Source organism: Mandrillus leucophaeus, unplaced genomic scaffold, assembly GCF_000951045.1.
Source record: "Mandrillus leucophaeus isolate KB7577 unplaced genomic scaffold, Mleu.le_1.0 Scaffold99, whole genome shotgun sequence".
Classification (NCBI taxonomy): domain Eukaryota; kingdom Metazoa; phylum Chordata; class Mammalia; order Primates; family Cercopithecidae; genus Mandrillus; species Mandrillus leucophaeus.
This window is the reverse complement of record NW_012110807.1, coordinates 2,008,643-2,015,328: the sequence shown is the minus strand read 5'-3', so window position 1 is coordinate 2,015,328 and position 6,686 is coordinate 2,008,643. Positions and strand designations below refer to the sequence as shown.

Sequence of the window (6,686 nt, the reverse complement as noted above, 5' to 3'; positions counted from 1 at the left end):
GTTAGCCAGGATGGTCTCGATCTCCTGACCTCGTGATCCGCCCGTCTCGGCCTCCCAAAGTGCCGGGATTACAGGCTTGAGCCACCGCGCCCGGCCCATTTGTGTATTTTCTTTAGAGAAATGTCTATTCAAATCCTTCACTCATTTTAAAATGGGGTTATTTGTCTTTTTATTGAGCTGTAAGGGTTCTTTATATTTTCTAAACGTAAGTCCCTTACCAAGTATGTAATGTGTAAATAACCTTTCTATTCTGTGGGTTGTCTTTTCAGTTTCTTAATGGTTATAAAAGTTACAAAACTGTTTAATTTTCATGAAGTTCCATTTATCTTTTTTTCTTTAGTTGCTTGTGTTTTTGGTGTCACATCTAACAGCCATCGTCTGGCCCTTTTGAAGATAAAGGGACCTGGCTTTGGAAGTTGAGACTTCAGATCCTTTTCTGGAATGAGCCGCTCCTTCATTTACATAGTCATTCATTTAGAAATATTTTTGAAACCAAACTTCTTGCCCGGTCCTGGGGATACAGCACTGACAAGGAAAACCCAGTCCCTACCCGTCTTGATCTTGGAGTCAAATGTGGGATAGACAGGCATGAAGCAGATAACCGAAACATGTCATTTCTCTGTTTTAGTTAATTACAGATGTGCAGGAGAGGGAGAAGGCCTAGGAGTCTATAACAAGGAGACCTGCGCTTGTCTGGGAGCCGGGAAGGCCTCTCAGGGCAGGGCATGGAGGCTGAAATCTAGGGCCAGGTCAGCTTTAACCGGTGCGGTGGGGACGGGGGAAGGGTGCCTTAGCTAGAGGGAACAGCAGATACCAAGGCCCAGAAGTGGGAAGATGCTTGTGCTCCCTGCCAGGGGCAGCTCCTGCTGGGTCACTGACCCCTCCACTAGGGTTTCTTGCGGGTCTGGTGGCCCCATGGAAATGTGTGCCTGTCATGGATTTAGGGGTGAGGCTCCCGATCCCAGAGAGACCCAGATACCCCGCAACTGTCTCCAAGCAAGGCTCTGCTGAGGTTTGTGGGGGACATGAGGGAACCTCCTCTAGACTCCTCCAAACTCCAGGGTCATTCTGAGCCTGCAGAGGCCACACTAGCCACCATTCTTGCAGCCACCCTGGCTACCGGCCCCCAGGACTGGGAGCAGGTCAGAGCACGACAGTCCCAGGTGGGGCGGCCCATGCCTCTTGCTCTTGTGTGCTGTGGAGAGACCTGGGGAAGCCATAGGATGGGGCCCCCTGGGGACCTGTCCTCGGGCCCCACTGCGGCTTCCATCATCACCTTCCTTCCCGGGATGTGTTTCTCCTTCTCCAGGCTGGTAGCTATAAAAATGTGTCAGCGTCACGGGTTTTTGTTCAAAATTAATGAGGTGAAACATTCTTAAAAGTGTGGCAGGGCAGTGGCTGGTGGTGGCTGGCCTCCCCCAGCCCCTTCCTCACTCGGAGGATGTGTCCTCGCCAGGCCGCCATGGCTCCAAGGGAGGAACCTAGACCCCTGCACAGGAGGGCGGGCTCTGCAGGCTCAGCCGGCCCTTCCCATGCCTCCTCCTTCACTCAACACTCAACACTCAATGCAGATTGATGAGAGGTACCCTGTGCCAGCCCCTGTGATGCATTCCAAGGAGACAGAAAACAGTAAGTCCCAGCCCCTACTGGACCGATGACCCTGCACTTACCCTACAGTGTGACAGAATTACAATGGGAGAGGCACAGGGCTTTCTGGGAGCTGTGGGTCCAGGATGGCTTCTGGGAGGAGGAAGCATCTCTGCTGAGACCTGAAAGTGAGCAACAAAGGGAGGAGACGTTGCCAGCTCAGGCAGGGGTCCATGGTGAGAGGGCGTGGTGTGTGTGATGAGAGCAGTGACCCCAAAGAGGCAGGGACCTGGAACAGCGGCTGTGCAGCCCTGAGGCCACCTGGCCTGGCTCTGCCTACTGGAGTGGCCTAGATGGCCCCATCCAGCAATGGTCCAGTGAGGTGAAGATGGACCTGTGCCTTGTAACTCGCACCAGAGGACCTCAGACCCTCCTTTGTGCCTTACCCCTGGTCCCTGAATTTCTGGGGCTGAGGCCATCTTGGCCTGATTGAAAGCCAGCTTGGCCGGGTGCAGTGGCTCACACTTATAATCCCAGCACTTTGGGAGGCCGAGGTGGGTGGACCACAAGGTCAAGAGATCGAGATCATCCTGGCCAACATGGTGAAACCCCGTCTCTACTAAAAATACAAACAATTAGCTGGGTGTGGTGGTGGACACCTGTAGTCCCAACTACTCGAGAGCTGAGGCGGGCGAATCGCTTGAACCTGGGAGGTTGCAGTGAGCAGAGATTGCGCCACTGCACTCCAGCCTGGCAACAGAGCGACACTCCATCTCAAAAAACAAAACGAAACAAAACAAAAACGAAAGTCAGCTCTTGGGCCCCTTGGTCGGGGTGCTGGCTGGGGCAGGGCTATACTCCTGGGATTGGAATAGCCTAGAAGCCTCAGCATCCTTCTCCATAAGGCCCCAGGGACCATGTTTCTTCTCTGTCTTCCCTTCTTCCCTTCCTTCTTTTCTGTCTTCAAATGTTGTTGAGCCCTCTCTGTGTCCGGCCTGACTGTGGCCCACCCTCAAAGGGCTTGGGGCTAGGCCTGCACGCGTCTCTAATCCTCGCTGCCCTGCTGTCTGCATGCCTGAAGCTGCGTGCTGCAGCCCCAAGAATGTTTCTGTTGCCTTCAGCCTCCCTCCTTTTGGTTGTTCCATATACCCTTAAGCCACCAGGGAGACCCCCCCGCAAGAATCCCAGCACCGCGGGGATCTTGGGCAGGGGGATTCTTGGGGCTGGCTGTCCATGCCGAGGTGACTCAGACAGCAGTGTAGGGAAGTGGCTAAGACGCCGGACTATGTGCTGGTCTCTGAATTTCAATCCCAGCTCTGGCCTTTCCTGGCCATGTGGCATCAGTACATCATTGAACTCTCTGTGCCCCCTATGTAAAATTGAACTAGGGGCCAGTTGTGTCGGATTGTTATGAGGGTTAAATGAGGTAGCTCCTGTTAGTCCCATTTTTCAGGTGAGATTCTGTCTCCTTTTTTTTTTTTTTTTTTTTTGGAGACAGTCTTGCTTCGTTGCCCAGGCTGGAGTGCAGTGACAAGATCTCGGCTCACTGCAACCTCCGCCTCCCGGGTTTAAGGAATTCTCATGCCTGGGATTACAGGCACACACCACCACACCCAGCTAAATTTTTTGTACTTTTAGTAGAGACGGGGTTTCACCATGTTGGCCAGGCTGGTTTCAAACTCATGACCTCAGGCATTCCACCTGCCTCGGCCTCCCAAAACGCTGGAATTACAGGCGTGAGCCACCGTGCCCGGCCTCAGGTGAGATTCTTGAGGCTGGGAGCGGTTAAAGGTTCACCCCCGGCGCTCTGCTAGTGAAGGGAACCTGCCTGAGAGCCAGACCCAGACCGGCCACCTCCTTAACCACTAGGCAGTACTGCCTTCCATTCCTTACTGGGAGAGGTAAGAATCGTCCCTCAAGCCTCCCTCAGGGCCACTTGTGTCCTTGCTGATGCTGCCAGGCAGTGGCTAAGGATGTGGTTTCAGAGTTCCTGCCTGAGCGCTTCTCCCAGGGGCCCTTCAAAGGAACCCAAATCTCTACCAAGAAATCCCAGGGGGAAACTGAAGCCTCGCGGCCTCTCCACCCTACCCCACCTCCACTTCCTGCCTAAGACGTTTCCAAGCTGTAAATATTTCTCCAGCTCTGAGGCTCCTCTGAGAAGGCCCAGTGTTAATTTGTTAAATCCACATCGAGGTCCCAGGGACCCGTTGTTTGTTTTTGCGATCCTGTTGGCAGAGATCACGTTGGGGGTGGTGGGGAGGGCTGCTTATTTGGTCAGAATAAATGCTAATTAATAAAAGTTATTTATTTGGGTTGGAGCTCACCTCAGCCCTGGGGTCAGGCGCAAACTGACTATTTGAAGCAAAAACAAACAGAGTGTGTCTCTCAACAGCTTGAGAAAGGCAGGAACGAAGAGGCTGAGTTTATTTGTCTTAGGAAGAATTTGCAGTTAATTCCCTCCAGACTATTTAGACCCTTAAATTACACGGAATAAGAAAAACCATGGGCACAGGGGAGGGCGGTGGGAACAGTTGGTCATTTGGCTGAGAGCAGAGTTTTTAAATGTCTTTAGCCCCCAGTCAGCCAAATAAATGGTACGTGTGAAATAATTTAATGGCAGAAAACTGTGCACCAGTCATTTTTTCATCGTAATGTAATCGGGGACGATGTCGCTTTGGTTTTAAGGAAGAGAGCGCGCGAGGCAGGCCTCCCCCATCTGAGCTCGTTTCTCTTCTCCCGGATCCAGGCCTCCACAAAAGCAGCTAAACAGCCTGGTCAAAGGGAGGCGGTTTCATGCTTTGTTTCCATCTCAGGGAAGAGCAGAACTTTTCCTGAACAAAAAGAAACTCTGGGCACAGCCCTCCTTGAAGAGTGCAGACCCAGGGCTTGCTGGCCGGAGGAGAGGGGCCCTGTGAAAAGGCAGGGACCCGGCGCCAATGGCCTGAGGCTTACAGAGTATTTATTTTATTTATTTCCTAAATGCTTTAAGCCCAAGCCTGGAGTCCCCAGAGGAACACATACGCCCACCACAATGCATTTCTCAGGAGGTGGTTCAGGAACTTAGGGCGACATATCCGGCACATCCGCTCGGAGGCGGAGGCTAGCGCCAGAGCCCCCGGCTAAGTCCAGAGCTGTGGGTTCGAGTTCTGGTCCCCGGGGAGGTGCTGCCTGGGTCCTTCTCCCCGTCAGCGTTCCTTCCCAGCCTCAGCCCACGGCAGGGTGCAGCCCCATCTTTCTGCTGTAGGCTGGGAGAAATGTCCTTGTCTTCTCATACAAAGCTGGCTGCACAAAAGCAATCATGTTAAGGGGAGTGAACATTTATTGAGCAATTACTATGTCCTTGGCACTGAGCTACACTCAGCTCCTCACAGCAGCTTGGTGTGTCCTTCAGCAAGCTGCTGTCCCACACCCTCCCAGGGGTAAGGGCTTCCTTTAGATCGAAGGGGTGACGTGAGGCTGGAGGCCTCCCACCATGGCATCTCCTGACCCCACCCACCCATGGGTTCAGAGAGCTGGGACCAAGCGTGTGACAGGCCCCCTACGCCGCGGAGCCTGGGAGCGAGGTAGAAGAGGGAGGAAACCCTGTGAAGAGGGGTTCACAGCCTTGGCTTCGCCAAGCCTCCCAGCAGACATTGATTTCTTCTTTTTTAGACGGAATTTCACTCTTGTTGCCCAGACTGGAGTGCAGGGGCATGATCTCAGCTCACTGCAACCTCTGCCTCCTGGGTTCAAGTGATTCTCCTGCCTCGGCCTCCTAAGTAGCTGGAATTACAGGTCCCCACCACTGTGCATGGCCAATAGACATTGATTTCAATTCCAGATGTATGACTTTGGGCAAGACACTCTCCCAGCTTCAGTTTCCCTGTGTGTAAAATGATGCAGTTGTTGGCTCACGCCTATAATCCTAGCGCTTTGGGAGGCCAAGGCTGGTGGATCACCTGAGGTCAGGAGTTTGAGACCAGCCTGGCCAACATGGTGAAACCTCATCTCTACTAAAAATACAAAAAAAGTAGCCAGGCATGTGGCGGACGCCTGTACTCCCAGCTACTCGGGAGGCTGAGGTAGGAGAATCGCTTGAACCCGGGAGGCGGAGGTTGCAGTGAGCCGAGATCGTGCTACTGCACTCCAGCCTATAATCCCAGCTGCCCGGGAGGCTGGGTAGGAGAATCACTTCAACCCAGGAGGCAGAGGTTGCAGTGAGCCAAGATTGCGCCACTGCACTCTAGCCTGGGGGACAGAGCGAGACTCTGTCTCAAAAATAAAATTAAAAAAAGTAATAAAATAAAATGGCACAGTGCCTCCTAGGGTGGATGCAGGGGACGGTGGGTGGCCACACGTGGAGCACTTGGCACCACTCCTGGCCCAACTGGCTCTGGCTGAACGCATCACATCACAGCTGCCTTGGCACGACCCTGGGCAGAGCTGACTTGGGAAGCAGTGGGGACGCCAGCCAGTGTTGGGGGCGGTCTGGGGCTGGCTGGGGTGGGGGTAAATGCCTTTGCGTGAGGGTTTGGGCTCCACGTCGCCACACAGCTTAACTGGCATGAAAGTGGAGCTGTTTCTTCAGGCGCTCGCTCGGCGAGGCGAAGGCTGCAAAATGGTTTTCATTTAAACACCCCCAGGTTTGAACTGCTCAGAAACTTCCCGAAAATGTCTCCTTTTTTGGCTGAAATGCCTCCTGTGTTGGGTGTGTGTCCAAGAGGAATTGCCTGAAAGGGGGTGGAAATCACCCCTGCAATGACGGGCTTTCCAGAAACTTCCATCCCTGCTTTCAGGCTATTGATCACCACCCAGTTTTCAGCGCAAGAGCTCTTGTTTCGGTTTAAAGTTTCTTCCTCATCGAGGCAGTGGGGGTGGAAAGACATTCACAGGCAGCAGACATTCTCATCCATCCTCACCTTTGCTTGAGGAGTGAAGAGTGAAGCGGTCCCGGCAATGAGAACAGCTCGCATAGGGCCACTGCGTGCTCCCTCACCACTGGCCCCCCCAGCCCCCACCTGGTCCCGTGTGTTTGCAAGTATTTCCCAAAGGGGGAAACTTCGGAACATAACCTCCTAGTCATCCCTCTAAACCAGGGTTTCTCAGCCTCAGTACTATTG

The 6,686-nt window shown here is 53.4% G+C and overlaps 1 protein-coding gene and 1 long non-coding RNA gene across 2 annotated transcripts in view; one reads left to right on the top strand and one right to left on the bottom strand.

Annotated features, from left to right (window-relative positions):
* Positions 1-6,686, top strand: part of PRRX2 (paired related homeobox 2) — a 75,703-nt gene that overhangs the window by 60,325 nt on the left and 8,692 nt on the right. The window lies entirely within an intron of this gene.
* LOC105532854 overlaps positions 4,540-6,686 on the bottom strand; it is a 6,077-nt gene continuing 3,930 nt past the window's right edge. The window contains exon 2 of the long non-coding RNA XR_001005053.1: positions 4,540-4,869. This is a non-coding gene — a long non-coding RNA (uncharacterized LOC105532854). The remainder of the gene's footprint in view (positions 4,870-6,686) is intronic.